A 25,376-nucleotide genomic window follows, 5' to 3' on the forward strand; every position below is an offset into this window, starting at 1 on the left:
ACCGCGCATGCCCAGTGGAGAGCAGACCCCCTCCCCCACTCGGGGCTGCGCCTGCGCACTCGGATCCTGCCGGACGGAGTCGGCGCGGGGCCATTCCGGGGAAAGGCCTTGGTGTCGGGTCCAGAGTCGCGATCGGTGACGCGAAGTGAGTTTTCTCCGCTCCGATTGGGTGGAGAATGGCGCGGGGTGGATCGGGAGAGAATCGAGAGAAATAGAAAAACCTCAGAGTCCGCGAGGCCCCGGACCGAGCGGCGGCACTTGGACGGTGCACGTGATCTCCTCGGGGACACGTCACCCGGGCCCGCCGCCTGATTGACGGCAGCTTCCCACCAATAGGGAGCGAGCGGGGCGGGGCTGGAGGAGCGAGCCAGCCGCGGGTCCTCCAACCAATCGGAGAGCCCGAGGGGCGGGACTAGCGGCACCCAGTGGGCGGGGCTGGAGGAGCGAGCCGGCGGCGGGTCCTCCAACCAATCGGGGAGCCAGAGGGGCGGGGCTAGCGGCACCCAGTGGGCGGGGCTGGAGGAGCGAGCCGGCGACGGGTCCTCCAACCAATCGGGGAGCCCGAGGGGCGGGACTAGCGCCGGCTGATTGGGACAGAGGAGGCTGACGGGAGATTTAATTTAAATGAATTTAATTTCCCGCCTGCTCCAACCGCCCACCCTGCAACGTCACGACGTCGCCGGCGTGCACCGACTGACACTGAGCTCTCCACCAATGAGCGAGGGGAGGCGGAGCGTGGAGGACCAACTGAGGGGCTTTGGTCCTCCAACCAATCGCGGCGAAGGAGGAGGCGGGACCTGGGTTCGGCCCGCCGCCATTTTGTAAAGGGGCCTGGTCAGGATCTGTGAGCCTGGGAAAGTTAATTTTTAATGTTCCTTTCCCATTTTACAGCTCAAACTAATTTTATTTTACAGTAGATACTTGTTTTAAACAGAGAAACATAGAAGATAGGAGCAGGAGTCGGCCATTCGGCCCCTCGAGCCTGCTCCGCCATTCAATGTGATCATGGCTGATCATAAAAAAAGCAGTTCGTTTTTAAATTGATGAAACAGAAACAAGAAACCCTGTGGAGCAAATGTGAGTAAAAATATTTTTTCTCCCTGAATTAATTTTTTAAATATTAATTTTCTGCGTTTTTAATTATTAATTTCAAGCACTTTAAGAGAATATGGGAGTGATGGGGGTTCTCTTAAAGGGACAGGCGCTCTCTTTTTCTATTAGTTTTCATTAAAGGGACCGCGTCCCCGTGGATGACCGATTTTAAAGGGACAGCTTCTCCCTTTTTATATAATGTATATTTAAGAGACTGACATTTAAAGTACGGCAAATCCCCTGCTCCCGTGAGTGCTCGGTGAGAAATCAGGTGCTGTTTGCACTCGCCCCCTCCCAATTTTCTGTCAAGGGACAGAAAGCAGTGAGTAGTGGTGAACGATTTCTTTTCAGACTGGAGGGAGGTAAACAGTGATGTTCCTCAGGTGTCGGTATTAGGATCAATGTTCCCTCTTTTTTTGAGGTGCGTGTCCCCTTTAACGGGCTGCACGGCTCATTCAAATTTCCGCGCATGCGCGTTTATTCCATTTATAGGGTGGTGAGCCGGCTGCGCGGGACCTCCAGACCGCTGCGTGGCCGCGCAACTTAACGTGAACATTGATTCAGACCACTGCTTTTTTTGATATATCTTAATGACCTGGACTTGGGGAATCCAGGGCAAAATTTCAAAATTTACAGATGACACGATGCTCGGAAATGTAGCAAACAATGAGGATAGTAACAGACTTCAGGAGGATGTAGCCAGACTGGTGAAATGGGCAGAAACGTGGCAGATTAAATTTAATGTAGAGAAGTGTGAAGTGATTCACTTTGGCAGGAAGAATGAGGAGAGGCAATATAAACTAAATGGTCCAGTTTTCAACAGGGTGCAGGAACAGAGAGGCCTCGGGGGGTATGTACACAAACCTTAGAAGGTGGCAGGACAAGTTGAGAAGGCTGTTAATAAAGCATACAGGATCTTTGACTTTATTAATAGAGGAATAGAGTACAAAAGCAAGGAAGTTATGCTAAGCCTTTATAAAACACTGGCTAGGCTTCCGCTGGGCACCACACTTTAGGAAGGATGTCAAGGCCTTGGAGAGGGTGGAGAAGAAATTGACGAGAATGGGACCAGGGATGAGGGACTTGAGTTACGTGGAGAGACGGGAGAAGCTGGGGTTGTTCTCCTTAAGCAGAGAAGATTAAGAGATTTAATAGAGTTGTTCAAAATCAGGATGGATTTTGAGAGAGTAAATAAGGAGAAACCGTTTCCAATGGCTGAAGGGACAGAAACCAGATTTAAGGCGATTGGCAAAAGAACCAGAGGTGCCATGAGGAAACAGATTTTTACACCAAGTTGTTGTGATCTGGAATGCGCTGCCTGAAAGGGCGGTGGAAGCAGATTCAATATTATAATTCAAAAGAGATTGAGGTAAATACTTGAAGGGAAAACATTTACAGGGCTTTGGGGAAAGAGCAGGGGGAGTGGGATTAATTGGATCGCTCTTTCAAAGAGCCGGCACAGGCACGATGGGCCGAATGGCCTCCTTCTGTACTGTATCATTCTATGATGCTATTCTACACAAACACACACACATACAGTCAGACAGACAGACACACAGATACTCACTAAAATACAGTCAGACACACATTTTTTCTGCACGAACTTTTATTATTACTTTCAAAGACTTTACGAAAAAGGTGGGAATGGTGGGCGGAGGGCTCTTAAAGGGACAGGGACTCTTCTTTTCAAAGTGATTTTCATTAAAGGGACCGAGTCACTCCTTGCCTGTGGAGGACCAATTTTAAAAGGACAGTGTCTCGAAATCAGGTGCTGTCTGCGTGTGCACCACCTCCTCCCAATTTCCTGCCAAGCGATCCCTGCGGGCACCACTCCACTCCAGGAGTGGCTCCTAGAATCATACAGCACAGAAGGAGGCCATTCAGCCCACCGTGCCTGTGCCGGCTCTTTGAAAGAGCTCTCCATTTAGTCCCACTCCCCTGCTCTGTCCCCATAGCCCTGCAAATTTTTCCCCTTCAAGTATTTATCCAATTCCCCATTGAACGTTATTATTGACTCTGCTTCCACCGCCCTTTCAGGCAGCGCATTCCAGATCACAACAACTCGCTGCGTCAATAAAATTCTCCTCACCTCGCCTCTGGTTCTTTTGTCAATGACCTTAAATCTGTGTCCTCTGGTTACCGACCCTCCTGCCACTGGAACCAGTTTCTCCTTATAAGCTACAGCTATACAAAGCCCTGGTTAGACGCCAGAGAGTCATAACGGCACAGAAGGAGGCCATTCGGCCCATCCAGTCCGTGCCAGCTCTCTGCAGAGCAGTCCAGTCAGTCCCACTCCCCCGCTGTAACACCTGCCCCTATACCTCCCCCCTTCCCACTGTCCAGGGCCCCAAACACCCCTTCCAGGTGAAACAGCGATTTACCTGTACTTCTTGCAATCTAGTATACTGTATTCGCTGCTCATGATGTGGTCTCCTCCACATTGGGGAGACCAAACGCAGATTGGGTGACCACTTTGCGGAACACCTCCGTTCAGACTGTAAGGGTGACCCCGAGCTTCCGGTCGCCTGTCACTTTAATTCACCGCTCCATTCCCACTCGGACCTCACCGTCCTTGGCCTCTTGTATTGTTCCACGGAAGCTCAACGTAAACTCGAGGAACAGCACCTCATCTTCCGATTAGGCACTTTGCAGCCTCCCGGACTCAATATCGAGTTCAACAATTTCAGATCATAACCTCGGCCCCTATTACTTTTTTACTTATAATTTTTTCCACCCCTTTGTTTAGGGTCCTCCTTTCCCCCCCCCCCCTTCTCCTTTTGTTTCTCTCTCCCACCTGGCAGCTGTCTCCTATCCTGCCAGTACACTTCACACCTAATCTCAGCTGTCTTTTGTCCCCACCGGCCCATTACCATCTCGTCTGGTTTCAAATACCTTTTATTGTCTCTTTTACTCCTTTTGTTCATCGCAGCCCTGCCTTCGATCTATTTTCTTTTCTTTCCAGTTTTGAAGAAGGGTTTTGACCCGAAACGTCAACTCAAGTTTCTCTCCATGGATGTTGCCTGACCTGCTGAGTTTTTCCAGCATTTTCTGTTGTTATTTCGGATTTCCAGCATCTGCAGTATTTTGCTATCGCACTGAATTTGGATGATCAGCCATGATCGCATTGAATGGTGGAACAGGCTCGAGGGGCCGAATGGCCGACTCCTGCTCCTATCCTCTATGTTTCTATGTTTCTAAAATAGGCTTTGCTGACTCAGCAAACCTCATTTACTTTGCTGTTTTTTGGCTGACTAAATAAAAGTTTTTTTTGGCTGCCTGCAGGTATTTAATTGAGTTAGTTCAGGCTTTGTTAGTCCTGGCCCCGGTCCCGCCCCTTCCTGCACCTCATTGGCTGACACCGCTGTCAATCGACACCACGAGGGGCAGGGGAAGGGAGGGTGATTGACAGGTGGTGATTGAGAGAAGTGCCTGCCCGCGCTGTGATTGGTGCAGGGGAAGGGAGGGTGATTGACAGGTGGTGATTGAGAGAAGCGCCTGCCTGCGCTGTGATTGGTGCAGGGGAAGGGAGGGTGATTGACAGGTGACGATTGAGAGAAGCGCCTGCCTGCGCTGTGATTGGTGCAGGGGAAGGGAGGGTGATTGACAGGTGACGATTGAGAGAAGCGCCTGCCTGCGCTGTGATTGGTGCAGGGGAAGGGAGGGTGATTGACAGGTGGTGATTGTTGAAGCGCCTGCCCGCGCTGTGATTGGTGCAGGGGAAGGGAGGGTGATTGACAGGTGACGATTGAGAGAAGCGCCTGCCCGCACTGTGATTGGTGCAGGGGAAGGGAGGGTGATTGACAGGTGACGATTGTTGAAGCGCCTGCCCGCGCTGTGATTGGTGCAGGGGAAGGGAGGGTGATTGACAGGTGACGATTGTTGAAGCGCCTGCCCGCGCTGTGATTGGTGCAGGGGAAGGGAGGGTGATTGACAGGTGGGGATTGAGAGAAGCGCCTGCCCGCGCTGTGATTGGTGCAGGGGAAGGTAAGTGGGCGTGTCCGGCCCCCGGGCCCACGTGGGGTAGTCACAGGCTGGCTGGAACACATGCACAGCCCACCTCGCACTGTTGGGAAGCTTTTCAAATATTTTTTTTTGCGAAACAATTTGAAAACACTCATTAATTCTCCCAACCTCCTCCCCTCTAAAGTGCGATTATTATTATTTTTGTTTTTCCTCATTTGTGTGGGGTGTCTTTTTTTTTACCTTGCGGTGGCGCGCGCCGATCCAACCGACCCCTTGGGCGTTGCGTGCTGGCATCAGCGCGTAATCGGAGGGGGGTGATTGACGCGAGGCGCCCGCCAATCAGGAGCGCGGAAAACGCTGGGAGGACCGGGCGGGCTGACGGTCCTCCAACCAATGGCGGCGCGGGAGGGAGGGGGCGGGACCTTGGTGGGCTGCGTGCGCCGCTTTCCTGCTTTGCAGCCTTCCGGACTCAATCTCCAGTTCGCCCCTATTACATTTTTACTTATATTTTTCCCCCCCACCCCTTTGCTTTGGGTTTTCCCATCCCCCCCCTTTCCTCTTTTTTTACATGGCAGCTGTCTCTCATTCTGCCAGGACATTTCACACCTAACCTGAGCCGTCTATTGTCTCCACTAGTCCGATCACCAGCTCGTCTGGTTTTGAATACCTCTTAATGTCTCTTCACTTCTTTGGTTCCCTCCCCAGCCCTGCCTTTCCATCTATTCCATTTCCTTTCCAGTTTTGAAGAAGGGTTTCGACCCGAAACGTCGACTCTAATTTCTCTCCACGGATGTTGCCTGGCCTGCTGGCTTTTTCCAGCACTTTCTGTTGTTATTTCGGATTTCCAGCATCTGCATTATTTTGCTATCGTTCCTGCTTTCATTGTCTGCAGGAGCTGTTAAAGGGAAGGGGAGGAGGAGGAGGGTGGATAAAAACCGAGCTTGTGAGTGTTTATTCCTTTGCATTACCTTTATTGCAAGGCTATTCATCAGTTGCATTCATTTAAAAATAAGTGAACCTTTTCTCTTTTCGACTTTTATCCAGAACAAAGAGCCCTGGTGCTGTGAACATTTTGGTGGGCAGCCACTTTTAAAGGGACAAAGACCAGCATTCTTCCTCCTCTCTCTCTCTCTCTTGTGAGTATTTGTGGTGGGTGAGAGGGTGGGGGGGCGGGTGAGTCAAAGGGGATTGCTTGGCCATTTAAAGGGGAATGGGTGCTCCCCAGGTATTTAAAGGGGCAGTGCCTCTCTCTGTATCATGTAAGAGCAGGGAGGTTCTGCTTGAACTATACAAAAACACCAGTTAGGCCACCGCGTGCAGTTCTGGTCGTCCCCATTGCAGGAAAGATGTGACTGTGCTCGAGACGGGAGATTTACGAGGATGTTGCCAGGACTAGAGAATTTCAGCTGCAAGGAAAGATTGAATACATAGAAGAATAGGAGTAGGCCATTCAGCCTCCGAGCCTGCTCCGCCATTCAATGAGATCATGGCTGATCATCCAAACTCAGTACCCTGTCCCTGCCTTCTCCCCATATCCCTTGATCCCTTTAGCCTTAAGAAATATATCTAACTCCTTCTTGAATATATTTAATGAATTGGCCCCAACTGCCTTCTGTGGTAGAGAATTCCACAGGTTCACCACTCTCTGGGTGAAGAAATTCCTCCTCATCTCAGTCCGAAATGGCTTACCCCTTATCCTTAGACTGTGACCCCTGGTTCTGGACTCCCTGGCCATCAGGAACATCCTTCCTGCATCTAGTCTGTCTAGTCCGGTTAGAATTTTATAAGTTTCAATGAGATCCCCTCTCATTCTTCTAAACTCCAGCGAGTATAAGCCCAATCGACCCAATCTCTCCTCATATGTCAGTGCCTCTCTATTTCTGTATCATGTAAGAGCAGGGAGGTTCTGCTTGAACTGTACAAAACACCAGTTAGGCCACCGCTAGAGTGCTGCGTGCAGTTCTGGTCACCGCATTGCAGGAAAAATGTGACTGCTCGAGATGGGAGATTTACGAGGATGTTGCCAGAACTAGAGAATTTCAGCTACCAGGAAAGATTGGAGAGGCTGGGGTTGTTTTCTTTGGAACAGCGGAGGCTGAGGGGAGACCTGATTGAGGTGTATAAAATTATGAGGGGCCTAGATAGAGTGGATAAGAAGGACCTATTTCCCTTAGCAGACAGATCAATAAACAGGGGGCAGAGATTTAAAGTAATTGGTTGGAGGTTTCGAGGGTGGGTTGAGCGGAACTTTCTTCACCCGGAGGGTGGTGGGGGTCTGGAACTCACTGCCTGAAAGGGTGGTAAAGGCAGAGACCCTCATCACATTTGAAAAGTACTTGGATGTGCACCTGAAGTGCTGTAACCTACAGGGCTACGGACCAAGTGCTGGAAAGTGGGATTAGGGTGGAGAGCTCTTTGTCGGCCAGTACGGACAAGATGGGCCGAATGGCCTCCTTCTGTGCTGTAAATTTCTATGATTCTATGAATTGTAGTTAAAGGGACAGACACCCCACAAACTCCGTTCCCGAGCCACTGACTCCATCCCTCTCCCTAACATTGTCTGAGGCCGAACATAGAAACATAGAAGATAGGAGCATTTGGCCCCTCGAGCCTGCTCCGCCATTCAATGAGATCATGGCTGATCATCCAAATTCAGTACCCTGTCCCTGCTTTCTCCCCATATCCCTTGATCCCTTTAGCCTTAAGAAATATATCTAACTCCTTCTTGAATATATTTAATGAATTGGCCTCAACTGCCTTCTGTGATAGAGAATTCCACAGGTTCACCACTCTGGGTGAAGAAATTCCTCCTCATCTCAGTCCTAAATGGCTTACCCCTTATCCTTAGACTGTGACACCTGGTTCTGGACTCCCCGACCATCAGGAACATCCTTCCTGCATCTAGTCTGTCTGGTCCTGTTAGAATTTTATAAGTTTCAATGAGATCCCCTCATTCTAATAAACTCCATCGAGTATAAGCCCAATCGACCCAATCTCTCCTCATACGTCATTCCTGCCATCCCAGGTATCAGACTGGTGAATCTTCGCTGAACTCCCTCCATGGCAAGAACATCCTTCCTCAGATAAGGCAACCAAAACTGCACACAATACTCAAGGTGCGGTCTCACCAAGGCCCTGTACAACTGCAGCAAGACATCCTTGTTCCTGTACTCGAACCCTCTCTATTAGCCTGTCTATGTCCTCTTGAAGTCTATCACTATCCTCCTCACTGTTCACTATACTTCCAAGTTTTGTGTCATCTGCAAATTTTGAAATAGTGCCCTGTACACCCACGTCCAAGTCACTGATATATATCAACAACAACAACTTGTATTTCTATAGCGCCTTTAACATAGTAAAATGTCCCAAGGTGCTTCACAGGAGTATTTTAAGACAAAAAATTTGACCCCGAGCCACATAAGGAGAAATTAGGACAGGTGACCAAAAGCTTGGTCAAAGAGGGAGGTTTTAAGGAGCGTCTTAAAGGAGGAAAGAGAGGTAGCGAGGTGGAGAGGTTTAGGGAGGGAATTCCAGAGCTTAGGGCCCAGGCAACAGAAGGCACGGCCACCAAAGGTAGAGCGATAATAATCAGGGATCCTCAAGAGGGCAGAATTAGAGGAGCACAGATATCTCAGGGGGGTTGTGGGGCTGGAGGAGATTACAGAGATAGGGAGGGGCGAGGCCATGGAGGGATTTGAAAACAAGGATGAAAATTTTGAAATCGAGGCGTTACTTAACCGGGAGCCAATATAGGTCAGCGAGCACAGGGGTGATGGGTGAACGGGACTTGGTGCGAGTTAGGACACGGGCAGCCGAGTTTTGGATGACCTCGAGTTCACGTAGGGTAGAACGTGGGAGGCCAGCCAGGAGTGCATTGGAATAGTCAAGTCTAGAGGTAACAAAGACATGGATGAGGGTTTCAGCAGCGGATGAGCTGAGGCAAGGGCGGAGACGGGCGATGTTACCGAGATGGAAGTAGGCGGTCTTTGTTGTACTGTGGATATGTGGTCGGAAGCTCATTTCAGGGTCAAATATGACACCAAGGTTGTGAACAGTGTGGTTCAGCCTCAGACAGATGTTAAGGAGAGGGATGGGGTCAGTGGCTAGGGAACGGAGTTCGTGACGGGGACCGAAAACAATGGCTTCGGTCTTCCCAATATTTAATTGGAGAAAATTTTTGCTCATCCAGAACATATCAGGAAAAGCAGTGGTTCTAGAACCGACCCCTGGGGAACGCCACTGTGTACCTTCCTCCAGTCCGAAAAACAACCGTTCACCACTACTCTCTGTTTCCTGTCACTGGGCCAATTTCATATCCATGCTGCCACTGCCCCTTTTGTTAATGGGCTTCCCAGAAAAGTTGAAGCCCATGGCTGTGGCACTTTATCAACTGCCTTTTGGAAGTCCATGTACACCACATCATAGAAACATAGAAGATAGGAGCAGGAGTAGGCCATTGGGCCCCTTGAGCCTGCTCCGCCATTCAATGAGATCATGGCTGTTTATCCAATTTCAGCACCCTGTCCCTGCTTTCTCCCCATATCCCTTGATCCCGTTAGCCTTAAGAAATATATCTAACTCCTTCTTGAATATATATTTAATGAATTGGCCTCTACTGCCTTCTGTGGTAGAGAATTCCACAGGTTCACCACTCTCTGGGTGAAGAAATTCCTCCTCAATTCTGTCCTAAATGGCTTACCCCTTATCCTTAGACTGTGACCCCTGGTTCTGGACTCCCCCGCCATCGGGAACATCCTTCCTGCATCTAGTCTGTCTAGTCCTGTTAGAATTTTATGAGTTTCAATGAGATCCCCTCTCATTCTTCTAAACTCCAGCGAGTATAAGCCCAATCGACCCAATGTCTCCTCCGACCAGAGCGGACCTGCGTGGGAACACTGAGCATCGGCGGCAGTTTAAAATCAGCGGCAGTGAGTGAGGAGCAGCCCGACCAGAGCGGACCTGCGTGGGAACACTGAGCATCGGCGGCAGTTTCAAATCGGCGGCAGTGAGTGAGGAGCAGCCCAACCAGAGCGGACCTGCGTGGGAACACTGAGCACCTGCGGCAGTGAGTGAGGAGCGGCCCGACCAGAGCGGACCTGCGTGGGAACACTGAGCATCGGCGGCAGTTTAAAACCGGCGGTGGTGAGTGAGGAGCGGCCCGACCAGAGCGGGCCTGCATGGGAACACTGAGCATCGGCGGCAGTTTAAAACCGGCGGCAGTGAGTGAGGAGCAGCCCGACCAGAGCGGACCTGCGTGGGAACACTGAGCATCGGCGGCAGTTACACCGGCGGCAGCGAGCGAGGAGCAGCCCGACCAGAGCGGACCTGCGTGGGAACACTGAGCATCGGCGGCAGTGAGTCAGGAGCAGCCCGACCAGAGCGGACCTGCGTGGGAACACTGAGCATCGGCGGCAGATTAAAACCGACGGCAGTGAGTCAGGAGCAGCCCGACCAGTTCAACAGCAGGGGAGAGAGGTAAAAAGTAATCAAAGTGTGACGTCACCAGGAAGCAGGTAAGTGATTGGTTGGTGAGTATTTCTCTTTTTTTTAGAACTTTAACTCTGGTTTATAGTTTCTAAGGTCTCTCTGGTGTAGCGGGGACTGTTGGTAAACCAGTTAACTGTAGTGTAATAGTGGGATTGATTGATTTAATTTAAATTCAATTAATTAAAGGGTAAGTCATAGCAGGACAGCCGGGCCCCGTGATATGCTCCTCCTGCAGTATGTGGGAACTCAGGGACACTTCCTGTGTCCCTGACAACTACATGTGCAGGAAGTGCATCCAGCTGCAGCTACTGACAGACCGCATTGCGGCGCTGGAGCTGTGATTGGATACATACTGGAGCGTTCATGATGCTCAGGACATCGTGAATAGCACATTTACGGAGTTGGACACACCGCAGGTAGAGGTTGGACAGGAAGAAAGGGAACGGGTGACCAACAGGCAGAGTACTAGGCGCAGGCAGGTAGTGCAGGGGTCCCCTGTGGCCATCCCCCTCTCCAACAGATACACCACTTTGAGTACTGTTGGGGGGATGGCTTATCAGAGAAAGGCAGCAGCAGCCAACTTCCTTGCACCAGGGGTGGCTCTGCTGCACAGAATGGGAGGAAAAAGAGGGGTAGAGCTATAGTAATAGGGGATTCAATTGTAAGGGGAATAGATAGGTGTTTCTGCGGCCGCAAACGAGACTCCAGGATGGTGTGTTGCCTCCCTGGTGCAAGGGTCAAGGATGTCTCCGAGCGGCTGCAGAACATCTTGGAAGTGGAGGGTGAACAGCCAGTTGTCATGGTGCATATAGGCACCAACGATATAGGTAAAAAGCGGGATGAGGTCCTAAAAGTGGAATATAGGGAGTTAGGAGATAAATTAAAAAACAGGACCTCAAAGGTAGTAATCTCAGGATTGCTACCAGTGCCACGTGCTAGTCAGAGTAGAAATAGAAGGATAGTTCAGATGAATACGTGGCTAGAGGAATGGTGCCAGGGGGAGGGATTCAAGTTCCTGGGACATTGGAACCGGTTCTGGGGGAGGTGGGACCAGTTCAAACCGGACGGTTTGCACCTGGGCAGGGCTGGAACCGATGTCCTAGGGGGGGTGTTTGCTAATGCTGTGGGGGAGGGTTTAAACTAAAATGGCAGGGGGTTGGGAACCTGAGCAGGGAGACAGGAAAGGGAAACAAGGATAAAAGCAAAAGATAGGAAGGAGAAAAACAAAAGTGGCAGTCAGAGAAATCAACGGTTTAAATCAAACATGGCCACAGTAAATAATAATTCCAATAGGTCTAAGAGCGTTAAAAAAACAAGCCTGAAGGCTTTGTGTCTTAATGCGAGGAGCATTTATAATAAGGTGGATGAATTGGCTGCGCAAATAGAAGTAAACAAATACGATTTGGTTGGGATAACGGAAACGTGGCTCAAGGAAGGCCAGGACTGGGAACTCAACATCCAGGGGTATTCGATATTCAGGAAAGATAGGCAAAAAGGAAAGGGAGGTGGCGTAGCATTACTGGTTAAAGAAGGGATTAACACAATTGTAATGAAGGATATTAGCTCTGATGAGGTGGAATCTGTATGGGTAGAATTGAGAAATACTAAGGGGAAAAAAACGTTAGTGGGAGTGGTTTATAGACCTCCAAACAGTAAGGCGGAGGTTGGGGATGGCATTAAAAGAGAAATTAAAGAAGCGTGCAATAAGGGCACAGGAGTCATCATGGGTGACTTTAATCTACATATAGATTGGGCCAACCAAATGAGTAACAATGCTGTGGAGGAGGAATTCCTGGAGTGTTTATGGGATGGTTTCCTGGACCAATATGTCGAGGAACCAACCAGAGATCAGGCCATCTTAGACTGGGTATTATGTAACGACAAAGGAATAATTAGCAATTTTGTTGTACGAGGCCCCTTGGGTCGGAGCGATCATAATATGATCGAATTCTTCATTAAGATGGAGAATGAAATAGTTGACTCGGAGACAAGGGTCCTCAATTTAAATAAAGGAAACTACGATGGTATGAGGAGCGAGTTGGGTAGGATTGATTGGGGAATGGCACTCAAAGGGTTGACGGTGGATAGGCAATGGCAAACATTCAAAGACCGAATGGATGAACTACAGAATTTGTTCATCCCAGTTTGGCATAAAAATAAAACAAAAAAGGTGACTCAACCGTGGCTAACAAGGGAAATTAGGGATAGCATAAGGTCCAAGGAGAGGGCATATAAATTGGCCAGAAAAAGCAATAATCCTGAGGATTGGGAGCAGTTTAGGATTCAACAAAGGAGGACAAAGGGATTAATTAAGAAAGGGAAAATAGAATATGAGAGTAAGCTAGTAGGGAACATAAAAACTGACTGTAAAAGCTTTTATAGATAGGTGAAGAGAAAAAGATTGGTGAAGTCAAGCGCAGGTCCCTTGCAGTCAGAATCGGGGGAATTTATAATGGGGAACAAAGAAATGGCAGACCAACTAAATACATATTTTGGTTCTGTCTTCACAAAGGAGGACACAAATAACCTCCCCAGAGATGCCGGGGAACATAGGGTCTGATGAAAGGGTGGAACTGAAAGAAATCAGTATTTGTAGGGAAATGGTGTTAGGGAAATTGATGGGCCTGAAGGCCGATAAATCCCCAGGGCCTGATAATCTACATCCCAGGGTACTTAAGGAAGTGGCCCTAGAAATAATAGATGCATTGCTGATCATCTTCCAGAACTCGATAGACTCTGGAACGGTACCCATGGATTGGCGGGTAGCTAATGTTACCCCACTATTCAAAAAAGGTTTCAGAGAAAAGGCGGGGGATTATAGACCGGTAAGCTTGTCATCGGTAGTGGGGAAAATGCTAGAGTCCATTATAAAAGATTGTGGTAAACCACTGTTATTGTTTACACTGTTGTTATCACTACACAAGGTTACCTCTTGCCTCGCACGCTGTTATACCTAGGCATACCTCAGCTGACTCCGCCCATGGCTCCGCCTGCTTGCCCAGGTATAAAGGTGATTGCTTGGCTAGTATTCTTCCTTGCTGGAACCGGTCACCCACGAGGGTGGGCTCTGTTATTTAGCCAATAAAAACCTATAGTTACTATCTTAACTCGTCGCTTTTCATGGAATGAATTGATAGGTATATCAAAGATGTAATAGCAGAGCACTTGGAAAGCAGTGACTGGATCGGAGAAAGTCAACATGGATTTACAAAAGGTAAATCATGCTTGACTAATCTACTGGAATTTTTTGAGGATGTAACTGGTAAAATAGATAAGGGAGAACCAGTGGATGTGGTGTATTTGAACTTTCAGAAGGCTTTCGATAAGGTCCCGCATAAGAGATTAGCGTGCAAAATTAAGGCACATGGGATTGGGGGCAAGGTATTGACTTGGATAGAGAACTGGTTGGCGGACAGAAAGCAAAGAGTTGGAATAAACGGGTCGTTTTCGGAGTGGCAGGCAGTGACTAGTGGGGTACCGCAAGGATCGGTTCTAGGACCCCAGCTGTTCACAATATATATTAATGATCTGGACGAGGGAATTGGATGTAATATCTCCAAATTTGCAGACGACACAAAGCTGGGTGGGAGGGTATGCTGTGAGGAGGATGTCGAGAAACTCCAGTACGATTTGGACAGGTTGGGTGATTGGGCAGAAACATGGCAAATGCACTATAATGTGGATAAATGTGAGGTTATCCACTTTGGTGGCAAAAGCAGGAAGGCAGATTATTATTTGAATGGCTATAGATTGGGAGAAGGGGAAGTGCAAAGAGACCTGGGTGTTCTTGTGCACCAGTCGCTGAAGGTAAGCATGCAGGTGCAGCAGGCGGTTAAGAAGGCAAATGGTATGTTGTTCCTTCGTAGCAAGAGGGTTCGAGTACAAGAACAAGGATGTCTTGCTGCAGTTGTACAGGGCCTTGGTGAGACCACACCTTGAGTATTGTGTGCAGTTTTGGTCGCCTTATCTGAGGAAGGATGTTCTTGCCATGGAAGGAGTTCAGCGAAGATTCACCAGGCTGATACCTGGGATGGCAGGAATGACGTATGAGGAGAGATTGTGTCGATTGGGCTTATACTCACTGGAGTTTAGAAGATTGAGAGGGGATCTCATCGAAACCTATAAAATTCTGTCAGGCCTGGACAGACTAGATGCAGGAAGGATGTTTCTGATGGCTGGGGAGTCCAGAACCAGGGGTCATAGTCTAAGGATAAGGGGTAAGCCATTTAGGACTGAAATGAGGAGGAATTTCTTCACCCAGAGAGTGGTGAACCTATGGAATTCTCTGCCACAGAGGGCGGTGGAGGCCAGTTCATTAAGTATATTCAAGAAAGAGTTGGATATATTTCTTAAGGCTAAAGGGATCAAGGGATATGGGGAGAAGGCAGGGACAGGGTACTGAAATTGGATGATCAGCCATAATCTCATTGAATGGCGGAGCAGGCTCGAAGGGCCGAATGGCCTACTCCTGCTCCTATCTTCTATGTTTCTATGTTTCTAAAGACCTGATAATGGAAGTATTTGAAATAATTATCTCGATGAAAGAAATAGTGCAAGGTATGTTAGTAACAAGAGATTAAATCAACTAGACCATCATGCTCAGAAATTACTACGACAAAGATCAGAACCTTTCAAAGGTTATCACGTGCAGTCCGTGTGGAGGAGTTTTACTAAATCGAATCCACAAAGGGTTAAATGATACAGATAATAGATTTCAAAACTTATGCAAGATAGTTCTATAAAGCTATGGTTCAAAGGAATTGCAGCTGAGAGTGCTCTTTTGTGTAAACAAATAAACTGTAGCTTAACTTAAAACATTAAAGGAAACTTAATAATTCAATTAACATTTCATTACCTGTGGTGATAAGCACTCCAGTCCCTGCGGTGTGCAGATGAGTTTACTCTTTTGTAGGGACCATAAACAAATAAACTGTAACTTAAAAAACCATTAAATGAAAGTTAACAAATTAAATTAAAATTTCGTTGGCCGGGGTGATGATGCACTCCAGTCCCTGCAGCACCCACCGGTCGCGGAAGGCCTCGAGCCTGCCGGCGGACATTGCGTTCTCCATCTCCAGGGCCACCGGAAGAGAGGCAGGCAGTCGGGCCGAACGACCCCCTCGACCGCCCGCTGCCTGGACCAGTTGATGGCAGTTGAGTGTAAGTGAGACACTACAGTTCAGTCTATGACACCCACAAGTTGTGTACTCAAACGGAGCAAGCTTGGGGTTTGATGTGGTAGAAGGCGAACGAGATGAGAACGGAAATAATCTAGAGTAAGAAAAGGCCCGAAAATTAAACAGTCTGGAACAGAACATCAATTCGTCTTCTCTTATCATGGAGAAATCAAATATTTGACACACTGTGTGTTTGAAACAAAGCTTATTTATTCACTGAAATAACAACAGAAAATGCTGGAAATACTCAGCAGGCCAGGCAGCATCCGTGGAGAGAGAAACAGAGTTAATGTTTCAGGTCTGGGACCCTTCATCAGAACTGGAAAAAGCTGGAGATGTAACAGATATTACTAAGGTAAGAGGCAGGAAAGTTATCCTGGGTGGATCTGAAACACGAAGGGTGGAAGTTCAGTTGGAATCCACGTGGAATAAGTTGGAACCGGAGACAGTTGCTGAGGAAAGAGATGTGGCTGTGAAACCGAGTCTTGGAAAATGTTGCAAATGGGGATGGCAAAATCATACAGCATGAAAAATGGGAGTAAGTGTTAAAGTCTGAAATTGTTGAACTCAATGCTGAGTCCAGAAGGCTGTAAAGTGCCGAATTGAAAGATGAGGTGCTGTTCCTCGAGCTTTATTTATTCACTATTTAAACAGAATATTAATCTCCAGCGCAGGTACAGGGGTTATTAAGATCAGCAGAAGCAAACCATGACGACTAGAATGAACATGGTTCAGTCCTCAATCTGATCACAGTAAATCATGTTCCATTCACTAATCTGGCCTTTTACCCAGCATTCCCCGCGGTGGACCACGTGCCGCACCCAGACTACAAGAGCCCAGCGCGCAGGTGCAGGAGGGGCCGGTATATTGAGCATGCGCAGTGTGTTACTGGAGATGGACAGTGGCTGAAGCCGGGAGCGCGATGTTGCAGCGGGTAAAAATCGCGACTGAGGGGAGTAATGGACCGGTAGGTGGGTGGGGAGGCTTCATAAACGACTCGTGCAGGAGGCAAGCCCCCAATAATAAGCTGAAGATCCCGTGTTTGCAGTTGCGGGGATTTCTTCCCCTTACAGGCCCAGGTTAACGGCAGCCATCTTTGTAAAGGAGGGCAGAAAGTTTCAATGCGACGTCACCCTATGCCTGAGCCAGAGAGCCATATTTGTAAAGGAGAGCGGAAAGTTTCAATGCGACGTCACCCTATGCTTGAGATAAAGAGCCTTGTGTCCAATGCGGGGAATAAAGGCCCACAGCCTCCCCTGGCCCCGGGCCCTGAACAAGGGACTGGAGAAACTCGCTGCCCTGCGGATCAGACAATCAGCCGGCACTAGTCCTGCCCCTCGGGCTCCCCGATTGGTTGGAGGACCCGCCGCCGGTTCGCTCCTCCAGCCCCGCCCACTGGGTGCCACTAGTCCCGCCCCTCGGGCTCCCCGATTGGTTGGAGGACCCACCGCCGGCTCGCTCCTCCAGCCCCGCCCACTGGGTGCCGCAAGCCCCGCCCCTCGGGCTCCCCGATTGGTTGGAGGACCCGCCGCCGGCTCGCTACTCCAGCCCCTTCCCGCTCGCTCCCTATTGGTGGGAAGCTGCCGTCAATCAGGCCACGGGCCCGGGTGATGTGTCCCCGAGGAGATCACATGCACCGTCCAAGTGCCGCCGCTCGGTCCAGGGCCTCGCGGACTCTGAGTTTTTTCTATTTCTCTCTATTCTCTCCCGATCCACCCCACGCCATTCTCCACCAAATCGGAGCGGAGAAAACTCACTTCGCGTCACCGATCGCGACTCTGGAACCGACACAAGGCCTTTCCCCGGAATGGCCCCGCGCCGACTCCGTCCGGCAGGATCCGAGTGCGCAGGCGCAGCTCCGAGTGGGGGGGAGGGGGGCTGGTCTCCTCTGGGCATGCGCGGTTGTTGCCCTTGGTGACCGGGAGGGGTCGCTGTGCCGGACTCGGCCCAAACCGCCGCTCTGAGTGCGCATGCGCGGACTCTCGGCTGTCAATCAACCAACCGCCAGAAGAGGTTGCTGGTGAGCCCATTGAAGGAAGAAAGACTTGCATTTATATAGCGCCTTTCACCACCACCGGACATCCCGAAGTACTTTACAGCCAATGAAGTACTTTTGCAGTGTAGTCACTGTTGTAATGTAGGAAATGCGGCAGTCAATTAGCGCACAGCAAGCTCCCACAAACAGCAATGTGATAATGACCAGATAATCTATCATTTTTTATGTTGATTGAGGGATAAACATTGGCTCGGACGCTGGGGATAATTCCCCTGCTCTTTCCCACATTACAACAGTGACTACTTCATTGTAGTACTTCATTGGCTGTAAAGCACTTTAGGATATCTGGTGGCACTATATAAATGCAAGTCTTTCTTTCCTGAAATAATGCCATGGGATCTTTTACATCCACCTGAGAGAGCAAACAGGGCCTCAATTTAACATCTCATCCGAAAGACGGCACCTCCGACAGTGCCGCACTCCCTCAGCACTGCACTGGACTGTCAGCCTGGATTTTTGTGCTCAAGTCTCTGGAGTGGGACTTTGAATGCACAACTTTCTGACTCAGAGGCGAGAGTGCTGCCCACTGAGCCACTGGCTGACACTAAAGAGCAAGCAGTTCTGACGAATGGTCATCGACCTGAAACGTTAACTCTGTTTCTCTCTTCACAGATGCTGCCTGACCTGCTGAGTATTTCCAGCTTTTTCTGTTTTTAAAGAAACGAGGGAGTGATTGCTGACAGGAAGAATGTTGGGTCGTCCTGCGCATGCGCACCTCCCTGGCGGCTGAGGCGAAACACCGACTCGCCCCCACCTGAGCCGCTCACGCGTACCAGATGTTGCGGCTCCGCATGCACGCCCGATGTTCCAACCGCGGGGTTTTGTGTGCTGGGCATGCGTGTTGCGGACCGATCGGGACGGGCGATTGTTGAGCAGGAGGGAGAGCGCGGGGGCCATGAGCACATGCGCGGGACTCAGAGTCAACAGAGCACTTTCTGCAGAGCCGGGGCCTTGTGGGTATTACAGCCGCCATTACTGCTGATCCTTTCAACCAACCTGTGCAGCAGCTGGGGCCTGAAAATCAGCTTCACTGCCCCTAGGTTCGGAAAGGGGAAAATTAAACAACAGTTTGCCTCTGATCCTTTTCTGATCTCAATTTACAGGGTTATAGAAGTGGAGCAGTTACAGGCGGGAAGCTCAGACCAAACATCACATCAAGATCTGACAGAGTCGCTGGATTCATCAGGACCTGAATATCATCGGCCTTTGCACATGGAAGGAGAGAGCAGGGATCACAACGCAGACAAACCGCACACGTGTTCAGTCTGTGGACGCGGATTCAGCCGATCGCCTGACCTGGTGAGACACGTGCACTGTCACACCAGGGAGAAACCGGGTAAAGGTGGGGACGGCGGGAAGGGCTTCAGTTCCCCGTCTGCATTGGAAGTTCAACTGCGCAGTCGCACCAGGGACAGTTCGTTCACCTGCTCCGTGTGTGGAAAGGGATTTGTTTGTTCATCCCACCTGCGAACACACCAGGGAGTTCACACTGAGGAAAGACCATTTCAATGTTCTGACTGTTGGAAGAGCTTTAAAAGCGCTCGGTATCTGAAGGGACACCAGCTTGTTCACACTGATGAGAGACCATTTCAGTGTCCTAACTGTGGGAAGAGCTTTAAAAGCCCCGGGGAACTAAAGCAACACCAACTTATTCACAATGACGAGAGACCCTTTAAATGTTCTGACTGTGGGAAGAGCTTTAAAAGCCCCCAGGAGCTGAAGGGACACAGGCTCCTACACACTGGGGAGAGGCCGCTCACCTGCTCCGTGTGTGGGAAGGGATTCACTGATTCATCCCAACTGCTGGTACATCAGCGAGTTCACAGTGACGAGAGACCCTTTAAATGTTCTGACTGTGGGATGAGCTTTAAAAGCTCCGGGGGTTTGAAGAGACACCAACACCTACACACTGGGGAGAGGCCATTCACCTGCTCCGTGTGTGGGAAGGGATTCGCTCGGCCCTCCAGCCTGCTGGTACACCAGCGAGTTCACACTGACGAGAGACCCTTTCAATGTTCTGACTGTGGGAAGAGTTTTAAAAGCTCCGGGGAGCTCAAGAAACACCAACACCTACACACTGGGGAGAGGCCGTTCACCTGCTCTGTGTGTGGGAAGGGATTCACTGTGTCATCCAACCTGCTGGTACATCAGTGCGTTCACACTGGGGAGAGACCGTTCACCTGCTCTGTGTGTGGGAAGGGATTCACTCATTTACCCAACCTGCTGACACATCAGCGAGTTCACACTGACGAGAGGCCCTTTAAATGTTCTGACTGTGGGAAGAGCTTTAAAAGCTCTGGGGAGCTGAAGGGGCACCAGCGAGTTCACACTAACGAGAGACCCTTTAAATGTTCTGAGTGTGGGAATAGTTTTAAAAGCTCCGGGGAGCTCAAGCAACACCAACACCTACACACTGGGGAGAGGCCGTTCAGCTGCTCTGTGTGTGGGAAGGGATTCACTGTGTCATCCAACCTGCTGGTACATCAGCGCGTTCACACTGGGGAGAGACCATTCACCTGCTCTGTGTGTGGGAAGGGATTCACTCATTTACCCAACCTGCTGACACATCAGCGAGTTCACACTGACGAGAGGCCCTTTAAATGTTCTGACTGTGGGAAGAGCTTTAAAAGCTCTGGGGAGCTGAAGGGGCACCAGCGAGTTCACACTAACGAGAGACCCTTTAAATGTTCTGAGTGTGGGAATAGTTTTAAAAGCTCCGGGGAGCTCAAGCAACACCAACACCTACACACTGGGGAGAGGCCGTTCAGCTGCTCTGTGTGTGGGAAGGGATTCGCTGATTCATGCAACCTGCTGGCACATCGGCGAGTTCACACTGGGGAGAGACCGTTCACCTGCTCCGTGTGTGGGAAGGGATTCACTCAGTCATCCAACCTGCTGACACATCAGCGAGTTCACACTGACGAGAGGCCCTTTAAATGTTCTGACTGTGGGAAGAGCTTTAAAAGCTCCAGGGAGTTGAAGAGACACCAGCGACTTCACACTGATCATAAAATCTAACAGCACAGAAGGAGGTGATTCGGCCCATCGTGTCTTTGAAAGAGCTGTTCAATTTAGTCCCACACCCCAGCTTTATCCCCAGAACTCTGCAAACTAGTCCTCTTCAAGGACTCGTCCAATTACTGTTTGAAAGTTCCTGTGGAACCTGATTCCCGCATCCTTTCAGATGGTGCGTTCCAGATCTGAACAACCCTCTGTATGAAAACAATTCTCCTCATTTCCCCTCTAGTTCTTTTAGTAACTATTTTAAATCTGTGACCTTTGGTTACCGACCCACTTGCCAGAGTGAACAGTTTCTCCCTACTTGCTCAATCAAAACCCCTCATCATTTTGAACACCTCTATTAGGTCTCCTCTTAACCTTCTCTGCTCTAAGGGGAACAATCCCAGCTTCTCCAGTCTCTCCACATAACTGAAGTCCCTCATCCCTGGTACCATCCTGGTCAACCTCCTCTGCACCCTCTCCAAGGCCTTGACATCCTTCCTAAAGTGTGGTGCCCAGAACTGTACACAAGACTCCAGCTGAGGCCAAAATCCTGCAGCTGTACAAAACCCGGGTTAGACCACACCTGGAGCACTGTGAGCAGTTCTGGGCATCACACCTTAGGAAGGATATATTGGCCTCGGAGGGAGTGCAGCGTAGGTTTACCAGAATGATACCTGGACTTCAAGGTTTAGGTTACAAGGAGGGATGCCTTGGGACTAGGGACAGGGTCACTGGCAAGGCTGGGAAGCTAAGCAGAGCCAGGCCTGCTTAGTACCTGGAGGGGTGACTATCAGGGAAGACCAGGTACAGAAGGTCACGGAAAGAGCCCCGAGGAGGGGTGGTTGGTGGGAAGGTCACAGAAGGAGGAGTGGCTGGTGCGCAGGCCTGGGCGTTGGGCTGAAGATTGTCGGACAGGAGGAATGGTGGAAATGGAATGGCAGCGCGCACCGACGCAGCGGCTTTGCTTCTCCCAGTCATGGGATGCTTGCAAGCTCACATTTCGTTGTTCATGTACTTGTGCAATGACAATAAAGTTAAATTATTATTATTCCCTGGAACTTGGAAGATTAAGAGGTCATCAGATCGAAGTTTTCAGGATATTAAGGGGAACAGATAGGGTAGAGAGAGAGAAACTATTTCTGCTGGTTGGGGATTCTAGGACTGGGGGCACAGTCTAAAAATTAGAGCCAGACCTTTCAGGAGTAAAATTAGGAAACACTTCTACACACAAAGGGTGGTAGAAGTTTGGAACTCTCTTCCACAAACAGCAATTGATGCTCGATCAATTGTTAATTTTCAATCTGAGATTGATAGGTTTTTGTTAACCAAAGGTATTAAGGGATATGGGCCAAAGGCGGGTGTATGGAGTTAGGTCACAGATCAGCCATGATCTCATTGAATGGCGGAACAGGCTCGAGGGGCTGAATGGCCTCCTCCTGTCCTATGTTCCTAACTAGTGATTTGTAAAGGTTTAGTGTAACTTCCTTGTTTTTGTATTCAATGGCCCTATTTACAAAGCCAAGTATCCCATACGCTTTCTGAACCACCTCACCAACTTGCCGTGGCACTTTCAAAGACTTGTGAATATGGACCCCCAGGTTCCTCTGCTCTTGCATCCCCTCAAAATAGTCCCATTTAGATTATACGGCCTCTCCCTGTTGTTTCTCCCAAAGTGCATCACTTCACACTTATCCTCATTTAATGTCATCTGCCTTGTGTCTGCTCATTTCACAGTCTGTCTCTGTCCTTCTGAAGTCTGCTACTACTACACTCACAAAACGTGGCAACATAGTAAATAGTATCATCCGTAAACTTTGAAATTGTTCACCTATACCCAAGTCCAGGTCAGTTATATATAACAAGAAAAGCAATGGTCCTAATCCCGACCCCTGGGGGAACCCACTGCATACTTCCCTCCAGTCAGAAAAACATCCCTCAGCACTGCTCACTGCCTCCTCTCCCTTAGCCAATTATATACCCAAATTACCATCAGCCCTTTAATTCCCTTTGCTTCTATTTTCAGAGTAAGTCTCTTATGTGGTATTTTATCAAATGCCTTTTGAAAGTCCATATATACAACATCTGCTGCACTACCTTCATCAACCCTCTGTCACTTCATCAGAGAACTCAATCAGGTTAGTCAAACAGGATTTACCTTTAACAAATCCATACTGGCTGCCGCTTATTAACCCATGCTTCTCCAAGTGAGAATGAATTTTGTCCTTGACAATGGTCTCTAGCCGTTCACCCACCACTGACATTAGACTGATTGGCCTGTAGTTACCAGGTTTATCCCTCTTCCCCTTTTTTTAAACAGGGTGTAACATTTGCAATCCTCCAGTCCTCTGGCACCCCTCCCATATATCTGAGGGAGATTGAAAAATTGTGGTCGGAGCTTCTGCTATCTCCACCCTAGCTTCCCTCTGCAATCTAGGATGCATCCACCTGGACTGGGTGACTTGTTAACTTTGAGTGATGACAACCTATTTAGCACCTCCTTTCTATCCATTTTTATCCAATTTCTCTACTCCCCCCTCCTCTACTGCGACATTAACTTCATCCTCTTCTTTTGTGAAGACAGATGCTAAGTACTCATTCAGTACCTCAGCCACGCCCTCTGCCTCCGTATGATCAGCTCCTATTTGGTCCCTAATCGGCCCCACCATTCCTTTAACTATCCTTTTACTTTTCATATGTTTATAAAAGATTTTTGGGTTCCCTTTTACATTACCCACTAATCTTTTCTTGTCTTCTCTCCCTTGTGCCAGCTGTGGCTCAGTGGGCAGCACACTTGCTCTTTGAGTCATGAAGGTTGTGGGTTCTAGTCCCACTCCAGGAACTTAAGCACATAAAGCTACGCTGACACTCCAGTGCAGTGCTGAGGGAGTGCTGCACTGTTTCTGATGAGACTTTAAACTGACGCTACGTCTGCTCTCTCAGGTGGATGTAAAAGATCCCATGGCACTCTTTTGAAGAAGAGTAGGGGAGTTATCCCCGGTGTCCTGGCCAATATTTATCCCTCAACCAACATAACAAAAACAGATTACCTGGTTATTATCACAATGCTGTTTGTGGGAGCTTGCTGAGCACAAATTGGCTGCCGTGTTTCCCACATTACAACAATGACTCCACTTCAAAAGTACTTCATTGGCTGTAAAGAGCTTTGAGATGTCTGGTGGTTGTGAAAGGCGCTATATCAATGCAAGTCTTTCTTTCATATATCCTATTTCAATTTCCCCCCACTCTCTGTATTCTCCTGGTTTTTGACTGTATTCTGCACCTGACATTTGTCGTAAACCTCCTTTTTCTGTTTTATTCTAATGTCTACATCCTTTGTCATCCAGGGAGCTTGAGCTTTGGACGCCCCATCTTTCCTCCTTATGGGAATATGCTTGGTTTGTACCTGGTGTCAAATTTTGTTTTACAACGCTCCCGTGAAGCACGTTGGGACATTTTACTACAATAAATACGTTCTATAAATACAAATCGTTGTTATTGTCTGAAACTAACAAATTCCACAGAGGAAAAATAACAGTATTTTTACTCCCAAATATTAAATATTTTGTTCCACGAGATTTATCTGCTTTTATTGATGAATTTAAAAAGTCTCTATTAAAACCTGAGCCAGTTTGTTGTGAGACAAAGGGCCTTGTGTCCAATGTGGGAAATAAAGGCCCACAGCCTCCCCTGGCCCCGGGCCCTGAACAAGGGACTGGAGAAACTCGCTGCCCTGCAGATCAGACAATCAGCCGGCGCTAGTCCCGCCCCTTGGGCTCCACGATGGGTTGGAGGGCCTACCGCCCGCTCGCTCCTCCAGCCCCGCCCACTGGGTGCGGTAGCCCCGCCCCTCCAGTCCCACCCATTAGGTGCCGCAAGCCACGCCCCTCAGGCTCCCCGATTGGTTGGAGGACCCGCCGCCCGCTCGCTCCTCCAGCCCCGCCCACTGGGTGCCGCTAGTCCCACCCCTCGGGCTCCCCGATTGGTTGGAGGACCCGCCGCCTGCTCGCTCCTCCAGCCCCGCCCACTGGGTGCCGCTAGTCCTGCCCCTCGGGTTCCCCGATTGGCTGGTTGACCTGCCGCCGGCTCCCTATTGGTCGGAAGCTTCCGTCAATCACCCAGGCAGTGTGAGCTGAGCATGCGCGGACCTCGGCAGCTGTCGCTGACACATCAGGTGAGAGAGCTCAGGGAGCGGGTTAATGAACCCCAGGGGAGGCTGCGAGATTCTCAGCACCTCAGCTCTGCTCGGTGCTGTGTGAACGGGCTGCTCCACACCCCGGCTGCTCATGGGGAATGTCAGTGCGGAGGGCCCAGTGCAGAAGGCCCAGGGTGGAAGACCCAGAGGAGAGTGTCCTAGGCGGGGGGCCCAGCACGGAGGGCCCCAGGCGGGAGGCCCAGCACGGAGGGCCCCAGGCGGGAGGTCGAGCACGGAGGGCCCCAGGCGGGGGGCCCAGCACGGAGGGGCCCAGGCGGGAGGCCCAGCACGGAGGGCCCTAGGCGGGAGGCCCAGCACGGAGGACCCCAGGCGGGGGGCCCAGCACGGAGGACCCCAGGCGGGAGGCCCAGCACGGAGGGCCCCAGGCGGGAGGCCTAGCACGGAG

The 25,376-nt window shown here is 49.8% G+C and overlaps 1 long non-coding RNA gene across 1 annotated transcript; it reads left to right on the top strand.

Moving 5' to 3' along the window:
• On the top strand, positions 1 to 24,264 carry LOC147085601 (uncharacterized). Its single transcript, XR_015075766.1, has 6 exons — positions 1 to 145; positions 915 to 1,077; positions 6,100 to 6,191; positions 18,879 to 19,074; positions 22,802 to 22,913; positions 24,123 to 24,264. It is a non-coding gene; the product is annotated as an uncharacterized LOC147085601 (long non-coding RNA).
• Positions 24,265 to 25,376: the final 1,112 nt, after the last annotated feature.

The sequence above is a fragment of the Somniosus microcephalus genome, unplaced genomic scaffold, assembly GCF_052327205.1.
Source record: "Somniosus microcephalus isolate GS21.2 unplaced genomic scaffold, FLI_Smic_1.0 unresolved_chr8, whole genome shotgun sequence".
Lineage (NCBI taxonomy): Eukaryota > Metazoa > Chordata > Chondrichthyes > Squaliformes > Somniosidae > Somniosus > Somniosus microcephalus.